We start from the raw sequence: 15,974 nt of genomic DNA on the forward strand, positions 1-15,974 counted from the left end.
CATCCCTGACGTTGGGGAAGTAAGGCCAGCAAGGTATGGAGATACAAAGCCATCCAGTTTCAGTCCCAACTTCCTGACCGAACTTTAGTCAGATTCTTTCTTGCCTTCTTCTTGAGCCTGGCCTGCTGAGCCGAGTTTTACCAAAGAGTCCTGCCAAGACAGCTGATCAAGAGACCACTCACTCTTGCTGACCGAGTTCCTTTCGTGCTTAGCCTGGATAGTTGATTGCATTTTTTCTTGGTAATTTTCCATCTTCTCCCTCATCCTCTCAGCCCCAGTCCCGCGCTATACATTTCCACGGATCCCTGTTGAAATTGAATTCCACCTCTCCCTCTTTTTTCAATACTCTTGATTAAAGGCTTCGTTTTTAAACAAGTATCAGTTGCGTGGTTCTGTTTTAACAGCCTTTAGGACCCTGAGAGAGGTTACCAAACCTCTAGTCCTCAGCCATCTGATAGGTGAACATGCCTGGCTAATGTTGACTAGGTCCCCCTGTCTCTTATGCATTGTTACCTAAGCCCTCGCATTTGACAATGCATGTGTTTCATTGATCCTCAGTTATAGTTGAGAACAGGAGGTCAGAGACGTCAAATGACACAGGAGACAGATTCATGTTTCAAGGCAGTTTCCTTTTTATTAGCACATTCGGCCTTACAACAGTTCTGAGGTGGACAGCATAGATAGGCTGCATTGTTTTCATTCAAGCCATGAGAAATACGGTCTACAAAGAAACTAGAGCAATTTGCATAGGTTTGAAACCGGAGTTTTGGACCCCAGGCCCAAACTCCTGGCATTCCACATGTCAGGTCCAGCCACTCACCCCTGGATATGCCAAATAAAGAGGCGCCGTGAAGTCAGAGAAAGGAAATTTATTACACCAAGGACATGCCGGGGGAAGAAGCAGAGTAAGCAGCCAGTCCATCTTCAGCCATCTTCAGGGTACACACTTGAGCTTTTGCTTCTAATAGACAAATTAGGGCAGGGGACAAGAGGCATGCATAGGCCCAGTCCCAGTCACAGGTGTGTTCCAGTGGTTGAGTGAGGCCTGGTTGACTATTATCTCAGCCCTTGGTTTTGGAGAAGTTGTCATCGCTGTCATTTGAGGGGAGCTCCCAAGAGATGATTGCATTTTCATCTTTCTAGGTAATTGTTCTCATTTGGAGGGGTGGTCTGTCCTGCAAGGCTCTGCTGTACCTTATGGGTAGTTTCAGTGTCATAAAGATGTTATCGATCACTCCTGTCCTTCCTTGATTCTAAGGAGAGAATGGCTCAGAGCAAACGACAACAGGTGCAATATGGAGACAGAGGTGCCAACCATTTCTCCTGCTTTTAGGTGATTGTGGGCCAAAGTAAAGATTTGGAACCTTTCAGCAAAAGCAGTTTAAGCGGTGACATAGGGCTGGTTCAGAGGCCCTCAAACCTACCTGCCCATTGGGATCATCTGGGAACCTTTTGATACCAGGCCAAACCCCAGAAATACTAAGTCTGAACCTCTGGGGGAAAGACCTAGGTATCAGTGTTTTTTAATCCTCAGCTCTTTCCAGGATTAAGAGCCAGCTGTTAGCAGTAGTGCTTCTTAAACCTAGACATCACACAGGTCACCTGGGGACCGTGTTAAAAATGCAGATTCTGAATTTAGTAGATTTGGAGTTGTCACTGAGAGCATATTTGGAAAAGAGATTTCCCTGATAGAAGAGGAGAACACTTCAATTTTCCAAGCCCACCAAGACTCCAAGGTCATGGACTAATGATGAAATGAATTTCCAAGTAATCCATGAAGGAGGCACACAAGATATCAAGCCAGCATAGGAAGACAAAGCAGGGGCAAGAGATGAGGGAAAATAAGCTAGCAGCACCTTCTGAGAAGCTGTCAGAAGAGAGGAGCCAAGGTTCAAAGATGGGGGGTGGGGTGGACCCAGGGTATTTATGTCCTCCAACTGGGATGGCGGTTTCCAGTTCAGAACTGGTCACTCAGACAAATGATATCTAACAACTTTTCAATCTGGTTTTGACACTATATCCCAAGCATAGAGAATAGGTCCAAGTTAGCCTTACAATCAAGGGACTGGTGGCACAGGTACCTGTCTTTTGTGGTTCTTTTTAAGGTATTTTTTCAATACAAAAAAACCTGGTGCTTTCTATTCCTGCACTAATTACTCACCTAGGAGCATTGTATCTTATTTAACATCTAAGACAGAAGGGAGGGTGACAGGGGAATGCAGTCTATCCACTCTTAAGCAGTTAATCCAGTGCCTTTCTGTTCTACTGATTTTTCGGCCTTTACTTTCTGGTTTTGTCTCAGCTCCTGAACCCACCTTAACTTTTGACATATTTTCTAAATCTCCTATCTCCTTACCCTAGCTATCCTGCCTCAGAATGAGGAACAAGTTGAGCATTTTTAACAGCCTCTGGTAATCAGAGGCATTTTCAGGATGAAGTGGAGGGATAATTCAGAGAGCCTAAGAATCCCAGATTACTGTGGGGATTCATTGCCTGTCTACAGTAAGTCTTTGTAGAAATGTTCAGAATGCCCGAGTGAATGGTTCAGTCCAACAGATTCTCCTGGAAATTTTAACTGAAAAATGAAATCAGTTAGGCAGTTAGTTATCTGTGAAAGTTAAAACAAAAAGAAAGCATATGGAAACATGACAGACTGGAATTAGGCTGTACAGGGGAGGGCATGTAGACTGAAGTTATGTAGAGTCAGAAATCATAAACAAAAAATGTTTGAGAGAAGAATTAGAAAATATATCAAAAAGGAAAAAAGGAAAGGATAATAACAAGCAAAGGTCATGGAAGAACAAGTAGACACATAGAGAGACCCAGACACAAGGTAAATAAAGAGTCCCTCCCTGGTCACTAATCCCTCAAGCTACTCTAGTTCCAGATACCTTATAGGGTTTAGGTTTTGCAATAAAACTCCTTTCTCTTTAAGTTGGCCTAAGTGTATTTTTTGGTATTGGAGCTTGAACTCAGGGCTTCACACTTGCTAGGCAGGTGCTCTATCACTTGAGTCACTCCACCAGCCCTGTTTTGTATTGGGTTTTTTGTTTGGGTTTTTTTTTTTTTTTTTGAGATAGGGTCTAATGAACTATTTGCCTCCAACTGGCTTCAAACCACGATCCTCCTGATCTCTGCTTCTTGAATAGTTAGGATTATAGACATGAGCCACTGACGCCCGGCCCAAGTGTATTTCTACATTTCTTTTTTTTTTTTTTTTTTTGCCCCAAGTGTATTTCTAAAGCCTAAAGAGAAACAGTCTTCAACTCTGTTTCATTTAATAATCACAATAACTCTGCAAGGAAGGAGCATTTTATAGGTGAAAAATTATGGCCCACAGAGGTTAACTAATTTCCCATCCCTCAATATCTCAGAACTGAGTTTGACATTAGGTAAGGATGCACCAGGTGGTGTCAAAAGTATACATCAAGAAAGTAAGTACAGGCTCCCAAGAGAGTGAGTACATTATTTTCCTGGCTCCTAAAAAACTGTTTGAAACACAGTCAGTAAATAGTTAAAATCTGTCAAATGAATGAATGTAGAATATCTGTCACAATCAATTTGTAGACTGGAACACATTTCTGAAAAGAAAGCTGACACATGGGACACGATTATTGCTTTAGAAATTTAGAAAATTACAAAGTACCTACCCAAATTAATTTTTAAAATGGTCTAAGAAGTACATTTTTAAAGTTTTTATAAATTTTAAGAACAGGGCTGGGGGTGTAGCTCAGTGGTAGAGCACTTGCCTAGCATATGTGAGGCACTGGGTTCCATCCCAGAAAAGAAAAGAATTAGTGTAAAACAATAGTTGAGAAGTGAAGAATCTTTGAAACAGTGGACATTATCCTGCATAATTTACTCAACAGTTCAGGGATTGCCCCTTAGGTGACAAAATGAACAGGGAGTTCACTTAAATTTTAATTTAAATAGAACCTAGAAACAGACACTGGTACACTTATTTGACAAACTTTCGGTTCGCATCTGCCACCTTTAAAAATAAACAATGTGCTTTTGGGGGACACAGCACATGATGTAAGTCTGAATTAGTCAGGATAGGCCAAGTTATGCTGTGGTAACAAGTCGACTCTGGAATTCCATGAGTTAGCAGATCCATGTTCATTTCATTTTTATTCTCTACATCTGGCCTGCATCAGAAAGGAGTCCTTGTGGCACAAAGATAGTCAGAGACTAGGGTTCACAGACATATTCAGGTGACACATGAATTCAGGATTTCTGGGGCAGGAGATGGCAGCCATAGTTGGTCTTAAACCAGATCTTAGGTGCATTCTGCATTCATTGTCCAGAGCTACCCACACGGACCTCCAAGTGCAAAGGCAATGAGATATATGGTGCAACATGGTTATTTAGTGGGTAGACACTGCACAATGCCACAAATACTGTGCATGTTGCCTCTTCCCTAGACGATTGTACACGTCTTACTTATATCCCCAGCCTGGATCTTTCTACTGAGCTCCTCATTCGTGCATTCAGTTACTTCTCAAAATCTCCACTTGGATCTCTGGCAGACATCTCAAGCTAACTTTGTCCACACAGCATCTTTGATTTTTTTTAACCTCCAAAGACTACTCAGTAAATGGCAGTATGGTTCACATTATTGTTCATATAATCCTTAATTCTTTACCTAACAATCCCCATCAAATTCATCAGATAGGCCAGGCATGATGACTAGCCTGTAATCTCAGCTACTTGGGAAGAAGATTGCAGTTCACGATCAACCCTGGACAAAAGTGAGACCCCCATCTCACTCAATCTTACCCAAAAGGCCAAAAAGTGATGAGACCTCATTTCAATCAATAAGGCAGGTGTGGTGGCAGCTAAGTGGGAGACATAGGTAGGAAGAACATGGACTGAACAAATTCAGGCAGAATGTGAGTCCCAACCTGAAAAATAACTAAAGTGAAAAAAAGAAAAAAGGACTGGGAATGTGACCCAAATGGTTAAGTGACTGCGTAGCAAGCACAGGCACTGAGTACAAACCCCAGTACCACCAAAAAAAAAAAATTCATGCCAGCACTGGTAGCTCACACGTGTAATCCTAGCTACTCAGGAGGCAGAGATCAGGAGGATTGCAGTTCAAAGCCAGCCTCAGGCAAATAGTCCTTGAGACCCTATCTTGAAAAAAAAACATTCCAAGAAAGGGCTGGTGGAGTGGCTCAAGCAGCAAAAGTGCCTGCCTAATGATTGTCAAGCCCTGAGTTCAAACCCCAGTGCTGCAAAAAAAATTCATCATAGATTTGTGTATACTCACTAATGCAGTGATGGCTAGACTTTTACTCTTGTTTTCAGATAAAACTTTTAACTACAGTCTTTACTGAAGATAAGCTAATTACAAAGATGCCTGATGTATTTGGAATATGGGGTTGGAATATGGTTTGGAGTCAGTTTCCCAGGTATTAAAATACTTTCAACAATAGCTGCTTTCATTTTGCTTCCCTGTGACAAAACACCTGAGGTAAACAACTTATAAAGAGAAAGGGTTTATTTTGGTTTGCTGGTTCAGAGGTTTTAGTCTACAGTTGGCTGGCTCCACTGCATTGGGCCTGGCAGTACATCCAAGTGAGAGTGTGTGACAGAGGAGGCCTATTTAACTCTGGAAGATGGGAATGGAAACAGAGAGAGAAGAAAGGGCCAGGGTTCCAGTATCCCTTTGAAGGCCACAACCCCAATGACCTAGCTTCCTCCCACTAGGCCCCATCTCCCAATAGCACCAAAGGCTTGCAACCAAGCCTTTGGGGGATATTCAAGATCAAAACTGTAGCAATTAACATTAAGAGCTAAATTAATTATTTTCTGACCAAATGCTGGTCTATTGAGTAATCAGAGTCAGTAAAGTTTATATTTTTCCTGCTTGTCATTTTTTAAAACTGAAAGTGTTTTTCATAGGTATTGTCATAGACTGAGATAGCTATATGCTTGAATTTTAAAGACTTTTTTCTTTTTTGTTTTGTCGGTATGGGGATTTGAACTCAGGGCTTGTGCTTGCTTGGCAGGTACTTGTCCACTGACTAGTAAAATAACCCTCTGGTTATTTTGAAGATAGGATCTTTCTCTTTGTCCAAGGAGGCCTGAACCCTAGCCTCCTCCTATTTTAGGCTTCCAGACAAAGCAGGGATGACAGGTACCTGCCATCACACCCAGCTTATTTGTTGAGCTAGGGTCTCATGGACTATTTGCCTGGGTTGGGCTTGAACCTGGATCCTCATCATCTCAGCCTCCCAAATAGCTAGGATTGCAGGTATGAGCCACTGATGCCTGGCTTTGAATTTCAAAGATTTTTAAAAGATACACATCTTTGGAAATTGTGGAGACTTGCTGTGTGCACTGATCTGGAGTGGTTTTGCATGAGCTTTTTGTGTCTGCTTGTGGAGAAGGAAGGTTAACTCATTATTAAGGGAAACAAGCCGATTCATTGTGTTGGTCAAATTTTGAATAAATATGTAAGAAAAGCTATCTGTCCAAACCTTAAAAAACTGTATCTATTTGCTCTACTGCCAAATTCTGTTCTGAATCCTCTATGTCTCTTTATGACCTGCTATGGTTTTAATATAGTTTGTTTACTTCATGCTGAAGTCTGATTTCAGTGTTGGCCTTTAAGATTTGATTATGTTGTTAAAAGGGATTAATGCTGATATCATGGGACTAGGTTAATTATCATAAGAGTGGGTTTCTATAAAGCAAAAAGGTAGCCCCTTGTGCTCTGTCTCTTCCACACCCACCCGCTTGCCTTTCTACTTTCCATAATGAGTTGAAGTACCACAAAACCTCACCAGAAGATGCCAGTACTATGACATTGACTTTGTTAAGCTCTTGGCCATCCTAGCCTCCAAAATCAGGAGCTAGCAATAGATCATAGCAAAAAAAAAATGGACTAACCCATGACCTACTGCATCCTGGGCTAAGCCTCCATCATCTCCAGTCTGGGTGACCGTGGTGGCCTGTTGACCTATCTCTGCTGCCTGGGTTCTTGTACTCAGCTGCCAAAGTGAAGTCTTTATAATCACATCCCTTGTTGGAAAATTCTCTAGTGGATTCTCTTGAACAAAGTCCCAGTTCCTACGAAGGCCATGTGACTGGCATCTCTCTGGGTTGTGGTCCCATTCGTCCTCACTGGCCCTCTTCACCACACTCTGGCCATAATGGCTTCTCTGTATTCCTACACTGTCTCATGCTTGTTCCCAGCTCAGGTCTTAGCATTTTTTGCTCCTTATGTTCAAAAAGCTCTCCCTCAAGATATATGCATGGCTGCCTTCTTCCTGTCCTGGGATTCAAAAATCACACCTCAGCCTTTCTTTAAGCAAAGTAGCCTCTAGTCACCATTTATCACCCTCTCAAAGAGCTCTGAGATCTGAAATTGTATCATTTTCCTACTGCTTTTACAATATTCCTGCCTGTCTGTCTCCACTAGGATATAAGTTCCTTGAGGGTAGGGTTGATCTTGTTCTGTTCTGTGACTTCAGTAACTGAAATAATTCCAATCATTATTTATCACTGGAAAAGAATTTTTGTGACCAGGTGCCATGGCTCACACCTGTAATCCTAGCTACTTGGGAGACTGAGACTGGGAGGATCGTGGTTTGAGGCCAGTCAGAACAAATAGTTCATGAGACCCCATCTCCAAAATAACCAGAGCAAAGTGGCTCAAGTGGTAGAGCACCTGCTTTGCAAGTATAGAGCCATGAGTTCAAATCCCTGTCCCACCAAAAAACAAAAAAGAATTTTTTATGACATAACATTTCCTTGATATGTGATCATATTAAATACAAAAAATATAGGGCAGAAAACTAAATTTCTTGAACTTGATTTTAAGAAAAATTCATGTTTTTAAAAGACAAGACAAAAAATATGTATGTCAATAGTTTCTTTAGATGGTAGCTACAAAGTTTGAAACTCTTGCTGTATTGCTAAAGGATTTGTTTTTGGAGACAGACATATATAAGAAAGGTGACTTTCAGGAAGAAAATGACCTAGAGGCTGGATGAATGAGAATGTATTGCTCTATGTAGGTGGCCATTCATGCACACTAAGAGAAGCCTACTTATCATTGTTATTACTTAATTGTTTATTAAGTTTATTAATTTACAACTCTAAGTACTAAAAAAAACTTAGTTGATAGGTGTATGTGTTCTTGCCATTTATTCTGTCTGCTATTTTTTGGTAGTACTGGGATTTGAACTCAGGGCCTCACATTTGCTAAGAAGGTGCTCTATCACTTGAACACTCTACCAGCCCTTTTCATGTTGGGGTTTTTTTGAGATAGGGTCTCACAAACTATTTGTCAGGGCTGACTTGGAACCACGATCTTCCTGATCTCTGCCTCTTGAGTAGCTAGGGTTACAGGTGTGGGCCACCAGTGCCTGGCTTATTCTGTTTGCTTTTAATTTTGTCATTTTATTATTCTAAAATTCTGACATTTTTATTGCACAAAGGGTGGATATAGTTAGATTTAATGCATTACATAACTCAAAATTGTGAAAAGAGATTTTTTTTTGGCAGTCCTGGAATTTGAACTCAGGGCTTCATGCTTGCTAGGCAGGTGCTCTACCACTTGAGCCATGCCTCCAGTTCAGAAAAGAGGATTTTGAATGTACTGACTGACTATGAAGAAATGATAAAAGTTTAAGATAATTATGCTATTGAAAGGGATTAATGCATTTCTCATGGGACTTGGTTAGCTACCATAATAGTGGGTTGTTAAAAAGCAAATTATTCTGATTTGATCATTGCACAATATATATACCTGAATCAAAACATCACAAATATGTACAATTTTATGCATCAAAGAAAAATAAAAATTCTTAAACATTAAAAAAGACTCACCAGAACAGAAAGAAGAGTATTTTAAGTTTAAAGACTAAAATATAATAGACAAAATTGACCTCAGAATATAGACTAACGATATTGGGAACCAACTGAGAATTGTGGTTTCCCATGATCCAAGTTATTTCTAACACTACTACTTTGCTTCGTTTCTTCTGTCACTTTTAAGGTGAGGATTGTGGTGGTTTATGTAGACATAATAAGAAGGAAGTCCGGGGACTTTTACTGGGGGGGATTTCTTGCCATGCCCACTGTCAAAATTGATTATGTGTTCTGCCCCGAGGGAAGAACAGGATCTGTAGGCCGACAGAAAATCACAAATACATAGCAAACCATCTGTTTTGTCCAGTGACTGAAAAATAATAACGTGACCAACGATCCAAGTGAGAAGGGGCTGCCAGTCCAACTGTGCCCAGTCCTCCATCAGCCTGATGTCTGAAGGTGGAAGGAGATTTGTTTTGGCAGCTACCCTGCCAACATCTGACATCTGTTACCAGTGGCTCCATGTTATCACTGCTCCAAAAAGTCATATCTGCCGGTCAGACAGTTTTTCTGCTGAGGGACAGCGTAGGGAGGCCTTTTCAGCTTGGCATGCTTTGGGGGCACCTCCTTTATTTGAAAATGTGTATTCAGTAATCCCTTTTCATGCCTTGCCTTTTGGCCTGTCACTCGGTCAGGGGGAAAGAGCTCTGCCGAAGCCCAAGTTCATTGATGTTTGGAAGAATGGCAACAACATGAAGGGGATATTTTGAAAGTTGTAAATACAAAGTTTTATGGCTGTGGTTTAAGATGCAAAGAACCACCCTACCCACCTGTCTTTTGGGAGAAAATAACATTTGCATCTATAATGCCCTTAAAAAGAATTGGCACAGTGTTTGCCTCTGTGGAGATTAACTGACTCTGGTTGAAGCTTTCTGTGGATTAGACACTCTGCATAGACTACTTCATTTAATCTTGTTCATAATCTAGCAAGGTTTTCTGATTTCTTAAAGGAAGAAATAGAGGCTCAGAGGCTCATATAGCTATCACACCACAGCTCATCTTGCTTGCATGAAGCTCTTTTCTTCTCCAGCATCGTGACTGTCCCGTCATAATGATGGTACATAATATACAAAACTATGATACTGTCACTCATATTCCAGGCAGGTAGCAAAGCACTGGGGAATACTGACTGGGAAGGCCAAGGCTGTTGCTTTGGCCAGAGCCATGATGAATGTAAGAAAAAGAAAAGACCATTACTCTGTAAAATTCTGGTCTCCTGACCTTTTATCTAGAGAATAAAGCAATTAAGAGGTAGTAGGAGGTGCCATTCCGAAGCAAACCTCCCCTTGTTCCTTCATGTGGCGTTTGCAAAGGCATATGGAAAACAAAAGCAAGCTTTTAAAAATATCAGATGCACTGAGGCATTCTGGGAAAGTACAGACTGAGGGCCCTTTTTCTAAATGCTTGGGACCAGAAGTCTTCCCCATTTCAGAGCTTTCAGGATTTTGCGAAATTAAATACTTTGGCATATATTTACCAGTGAGCATCTCTAAATCTGAAGATCTGAAATTCACAACTGTTTGAGCATGATACAGTTACTCAAGAAATGTCAGATTTTGGATTTTCAGATTACGGATGTTCAACTCCTATTGATTAAGGCATCCAGGGTGCTCACTGGGCTGAGCAGTGAATGGAAACCTGAACAGAACAAGAGTTCTCTTAAACTTCTATCCCTACAATGCTGGGTGACATTCCTCGACTTATTTCATCTCTGGTAGAATGAGATTTTTTTTTGAAATATTCATCAGCGTGTCTCCTCCAGTGTGTTTCCCTTGCATTTTGAGGTTCTTCATCTTGGGTATCTTCTTTCAGGGCAGGGAAACTAACCACAAAAAGCCAAAAAAAAGAGCATCTCTTTCCTGGAGTATAATGAAAGAAATCATGGTGTAATAAAAGTCTGGAAGACTGTAATAACAAGAGCAGGGCTTCCCTGCTTCTGAACTAGAATCCTGGGGACCAAGTGGGGGAGGAAGGGAGTGTGAAGGGAAAACCATAAGAGCAGAAATGTTAGTGTGTCCCATGGGAACAGGGAGAAACTGAAGAATGTGATTTAAAAACAAAATCAGCCTAAGTTTGGGAGAAGTGCAGAACCCTTGGCTCTCTCCCAAGCAGAGAGCCCTGGCAGGTGGCAAGACCCCAGAGAGAATAGTGGCAGTGAAAGGCTTCTAGACAGAGCCTTGGGAAATCCCTGTCCTCAAACTCCAGCATCGTGTGGGGGTGGCAAAATACTTCTTTTGCATCAAAGAGAAGCAAAAACACCATGGAGAAAGCCATGGCTACAATGTCTGTGATTTTCCTTAAAATATTTTGGAAAATTCAGCATGCATCAGCATGACTCAAGGAAACTATCATGCGGGCTCTATAAGCAGTGTATCTTGACTGGCTCAGGCTATGGTACCAAAATGCCATCAACTGGGCAATTTAAATACCCACATTTATTTCTCACAGTTCTGGAGACTGAAAGTCCAAGATCAGGGAACCAGCATGGTGGGGCTCTGGTGAGGGATTTCCTTGGAGAGGCAAGCCACTGACCTGTGGTTATAACCAAAAAGGGCAAGAGAAGAAAATTGTCTGGTGTCTCTTGTATAAGGGCACTAATGCTATTCATGAGGTCCCCACCCCCATTGACCCAACTACTTTCCAAAGCCCCATACTGGAAGTTAGAATTTGAACATATGATGTCTGGAGAGGGACACACACACACATTCAGTCCACAGCATATTCTAATTAAGAATGAACAGTCTAGGATGGCTGACTGGTGTTCTAATCAAGAGACTCAGTCCACAAGAACTGTTATCTGTATCTTGATCACTAATGGATGCTTTACTAATCAGTACCTTGAATTTCAGAAAAGAGATTTTATTGGTGAAAATAGAGGCTGATCAACCCCCACAATGCATGCTGATTGTATATTTGTCTTACTTTGATGTCTTCGGAACACTCCTTGCCTTTGACTAAACAGAATGAAGACTCTAGGCTGACTGTGGCCTGTGTCCCTGGGGCCAGGGCTGAGCCTAAACTTAAGGTCTGTTGCTGAACATGGCCTCCTTAACATGCCTCTGTCCAGACACAGGATTAGGACGCCTTTGCTTGCTTGTTGCTGATGTTAAAGGTAAGAGAATCTTACCTTGAGGAGGGAAATTTCCATGCAAGGTGGTGGTTAAGAGTCCAGAAGCGTCACAGCTCTGCTAGGTGATCATTAAATGTGACATTCCATCTGCCAATGTTTTCATCATTTACCAGTCATGTCTTCATCCACCATGCTAAAAGTCTCAACTCGTTCAGCTCAAGTGTCAGAAGGCAAAATATAAAGTAGCAAAATATAAAGTGGTAGGATATGCATGATATTTTAAGTCAGCCATAGTTGGGCTCCAGTCCTAGACCAGCTGCTTACAGTAAGTTGAGACTCTTATATCAAGCTGAGCCAGTGTAATGACCCTCAATTCACTTGGCTACAAAATGAGTTGTCACATTCATAAAGAAATTGTGAGGATTTCATGAATCCTGTGAAACCTCTTTTAACTGTTTTTAATTTGTTTTTCTTTTTCATTTTGTTAGTGCTAGGCATTGAACCCAGGGCCTTGCACATGCTAGGCAAGCACTCTTACCACCAGCTACATCCCAGCCCATAAAGACCTTTTAAAGGCTACAAGACACACTTAGCTGATTATCTAAAGGTCCCTTATCCCAGTGTCATAAGTCAGTGACATTGAGTCGCTAAAAGATCTGCAAAATTACTTTTGAAAAAGACTGAATGAAGCCAGGTGCTGGCAGCTCACACTTGTAATTCTAGCTACGTAGATTGGAAGGATCTCAGTTTGAGGCCAGCCTGGTCAAGGCACGTAGTTTTTGAGACCCCATCTCCAAAATAACTAGAGCAAAATGGACTGGAGGTATGTCTCAAGTGGTGGAGTGCCTGCTCTGCAAGCACAAAACCCTGAGTTCAAACTCCAGTCCCACAAAAACAACAACAACAAAAAAAAACCCAGACCGAATCAAGTGCCCATCCTGTATCTTCTTTAGCCTGACAACAGCTAACATTAACCAAATGCTGGCTGCCTGTTCAAGAGCTAAAATGAATTAATTCTGACAACAGTTTCAGAGGAAAGTACTGTTCTTATTTTATTGCATTTCACAGAGAAAGAAACTGAGTCACGGATTTACTGAGTCACTAAACACTAAGTAATGGGCCCAAGGTTACCAGAGGAAGTGGTGGAGATGGCAGCCTGTGAGATCACATGTGTTCACTATGACAGTGAGACTGGCTTTTGGTCTGTTCTTGCCTTAGCCTCTGAGATCAAGGAGTACAGGGACCTGAGAAGTAGGCACTGAAGAAACATTTGTTGAGTGAGGCATTTCGTACAAGTTTCTTCTGTAATCAGACCTCATCTGTTGAATGCAGAAGCACTGTGTGTGAAAAGGGGCTGGTTTTGAATGGATGGGTTGATTGAAACAGTCATGGGGCAGGGAGTTGCCTTTTTTCAACAGATCTAGAAGGCTTATAGGTAAATCTTCTCCTGAGTCCTTATGATGTCATTTAAAAAAAAAAAAAAAGACTTCAAAACTGGAGGTGGTGGTGCCCACCTGTAATCCCAGTGCTCAGGAGCCTGAGGCAGGAGGATCACAAGTTCCAGGCTAGCCTGGGCTACATAGCAAGTTCCAGGCCAACCTAAGTTACTTAGGGAGAGTCTGTCTCAAAATAAACAAACAAAAAAAGATTGCAAAAACAAAATCAGAAAAAGCTAATCTTTAACCCAACCCCACCTAATTTGGTCTACTTGCAGACTTCAGTGTGGGCTGAGCACTGGGATCTCAAAGGGATTTCAAAACTCTGGACCTGCCTCTGAGTTATCTGATAACTAAAGCCCCACAGCAGCTAAAGAGATTGTGCAGAGTGAAGAAATGAAGGAGGTTGGGAGTATTCCAGGCCTGGTTTTTTCCCCCAAGAAGGTTCCAGATTATACCACCTGCACAGCTGAAGGCAAAAAGGACACAGATTAGTCACTAAAATCTCAACTTTCATGCGAAAGCCCTCATCAAATATTGGCAAGTGAACCCAAGACAATTTCAGTCACTGTGTGAGGCAGACTGATTATATTTGCTGGCTGGATTCGAACTGCCACTGCCAGTTACAGAACAAGGCGCCAGCAGCTCCAGCTGGAGGCCGAGTGTGGTTATGGTGAGAGGATCAGGTATGGGAAGTGCAGTTTGATGTGGGTCCCCTTGTCCTGCTGACCTGCTGGAGGTTGGTGGGTTGGTGCTTTGGGCAGAGCCATCATGACCTGGCTGGCTCCAATCTCTTTGTAAATTGGTCCCTTCTGTGGCATCAGTGTCCCCTAGTGGACATAAGGAGAACTGCATATTTAAACCACTGTGTCACCTACATACCTGTCAGGGACCAGATTGGTCGCGGTCTGAGGACAACCAGTTGTGGCCAGAGCCAAAGCACATCATTCCAAGCAAAATGGAGGGCATATTTTGGATAAGCACAGCGGGAAAGCTTCAGCGGGATGATGAAGGTAAATAAGTTGAATTTTGGGAGGTAAATAAGTTGAATTTTGTGTTTTCTCAGGCAGCTTAGTTCTGGTTGACTGAGCCTGTGGTCAGAGCCTCAGGGAAGGCCCTGGAAGCCAAGAGAGCACAAGCCACCAGCACCTTCTGGAAACTTCCATTCAGCTTCATTCCTTCAGGCCTCCTGTAAAATTAGGTAGGTGGTAATCCCAAGTCAATGTCTGTGGCTGAGTTTATCCCACTTCATGAGGGCAACATCTGTGTTTATAGCATTTAAAAACCATTATATTGTATGTGTGTTTCAAACTGCCATCTGAATATTTTCCCTTTGTTTTAAAAATCACTTTCCACCCCTCCATGTTTGGAAAAGGTCAAACTCGGCTTCTATTGTTCCAAACCAAGCTTCTCCCACATGGACATCTTTTTTTAAAAAAGTGTTTTTTTAAACTCTGAAGCTTGAGGAAATCTGTCTTATCTCCTCAGGAAGGGCCACAGTCTCCCCTCGGCCTCAGTTCACTCCATTTTTGTTGACATTTGCTGATCTATCTCTTTGCAGTTGCCTAGGCCTGTGTGTGGCATCTCCTCACACAACGTTCTTTAAAGCATGGAGCCTGGGTATATTTCCTTTGCTTTTCCTTGAAGGCCCAGGGAAGACCCTGAATATGTGTTGGCCGCAGACCCTTGGCTCATCTTCATCCCTGAACCCTGGTCCCATAGTCATTTTTCCTGTTGCTGCTGCTGAGGGTGTGGGGAGGGAGTAATGTGACATAATACTCAGCTTCTGAGCACTTGCTTCACGACAGAAATCTGAGAACATTGCCACTGAGCCACCTGATAATTTTTATTTTGGTGGTACCTCTGTGTACTGAAGGAAAACTCTGGACCTCTCTAGAAAGTTCTTAGAAAATACTTGCTAGAGCACACACGAGATCTGGATTTCTAGGTATCCACCTTTGTTTTAAGTTTGAGGTTTTTTAAATTGTTCAGACAGGGCCGTGGGATGTGTCCTAAGCCAGCTGTCCGGGATGTAGTGTTGATTTTGTGTCTTCTTGGCCCTGCCTAAACACCCATGGTTCTGAATGGACATGCCCAGTGGAGCCACTGGGTGGCCTTTGGGAGATGGAGTGTGACTAACAGATTCAGTACTGATACTGCAGAGCAAGGGATGGGGAAGGGGTGGGAGGAGGGACCCCACTACATAATAGGTCATGCAAAAGAGAATTCCAAGGATGGTTAAGAGTGGCAACCAAAGGCCCTGGAAACTCCCTGGAGACCAGCAGACTTCACTAGGCAGAAATCCAAGAAAAAGGATACCCCCTGGTTGTGTGCTGGCAATAATCAGGAGAGGGGGCTATTATCTGAGGCCCAGACACAATCCCAATGACTTCCCCATTTTATATGGGTAGCCCAAAAGGAAAAAAGAAAGCGTGGACAATTACTTGTATTGTAATGACCCAGAAGCACAGGTAGATTATCTTCTGGGTTAGAACTGGTAGTTTATGCCATGACCCATCACTGCCAACAGAGTTCTGATGGGAGACAGATGTATTCCATTCTGAGGGCTGATTATATATAAATAA

This window comes from Castor canadensis, chromosome 6 (assembly GCF_047511655.1).
Source record: "Castor canadensis chromosome 6, mCasCan1.hap1v2, whole genome shotgun sequence".
In the NCBI taxonomy this organism is placed as follows: Eukaryota; Metazoa; Chordata; class Mammalia; order Rodentia; family Castoridae; genus Castor; species Castor canadensis.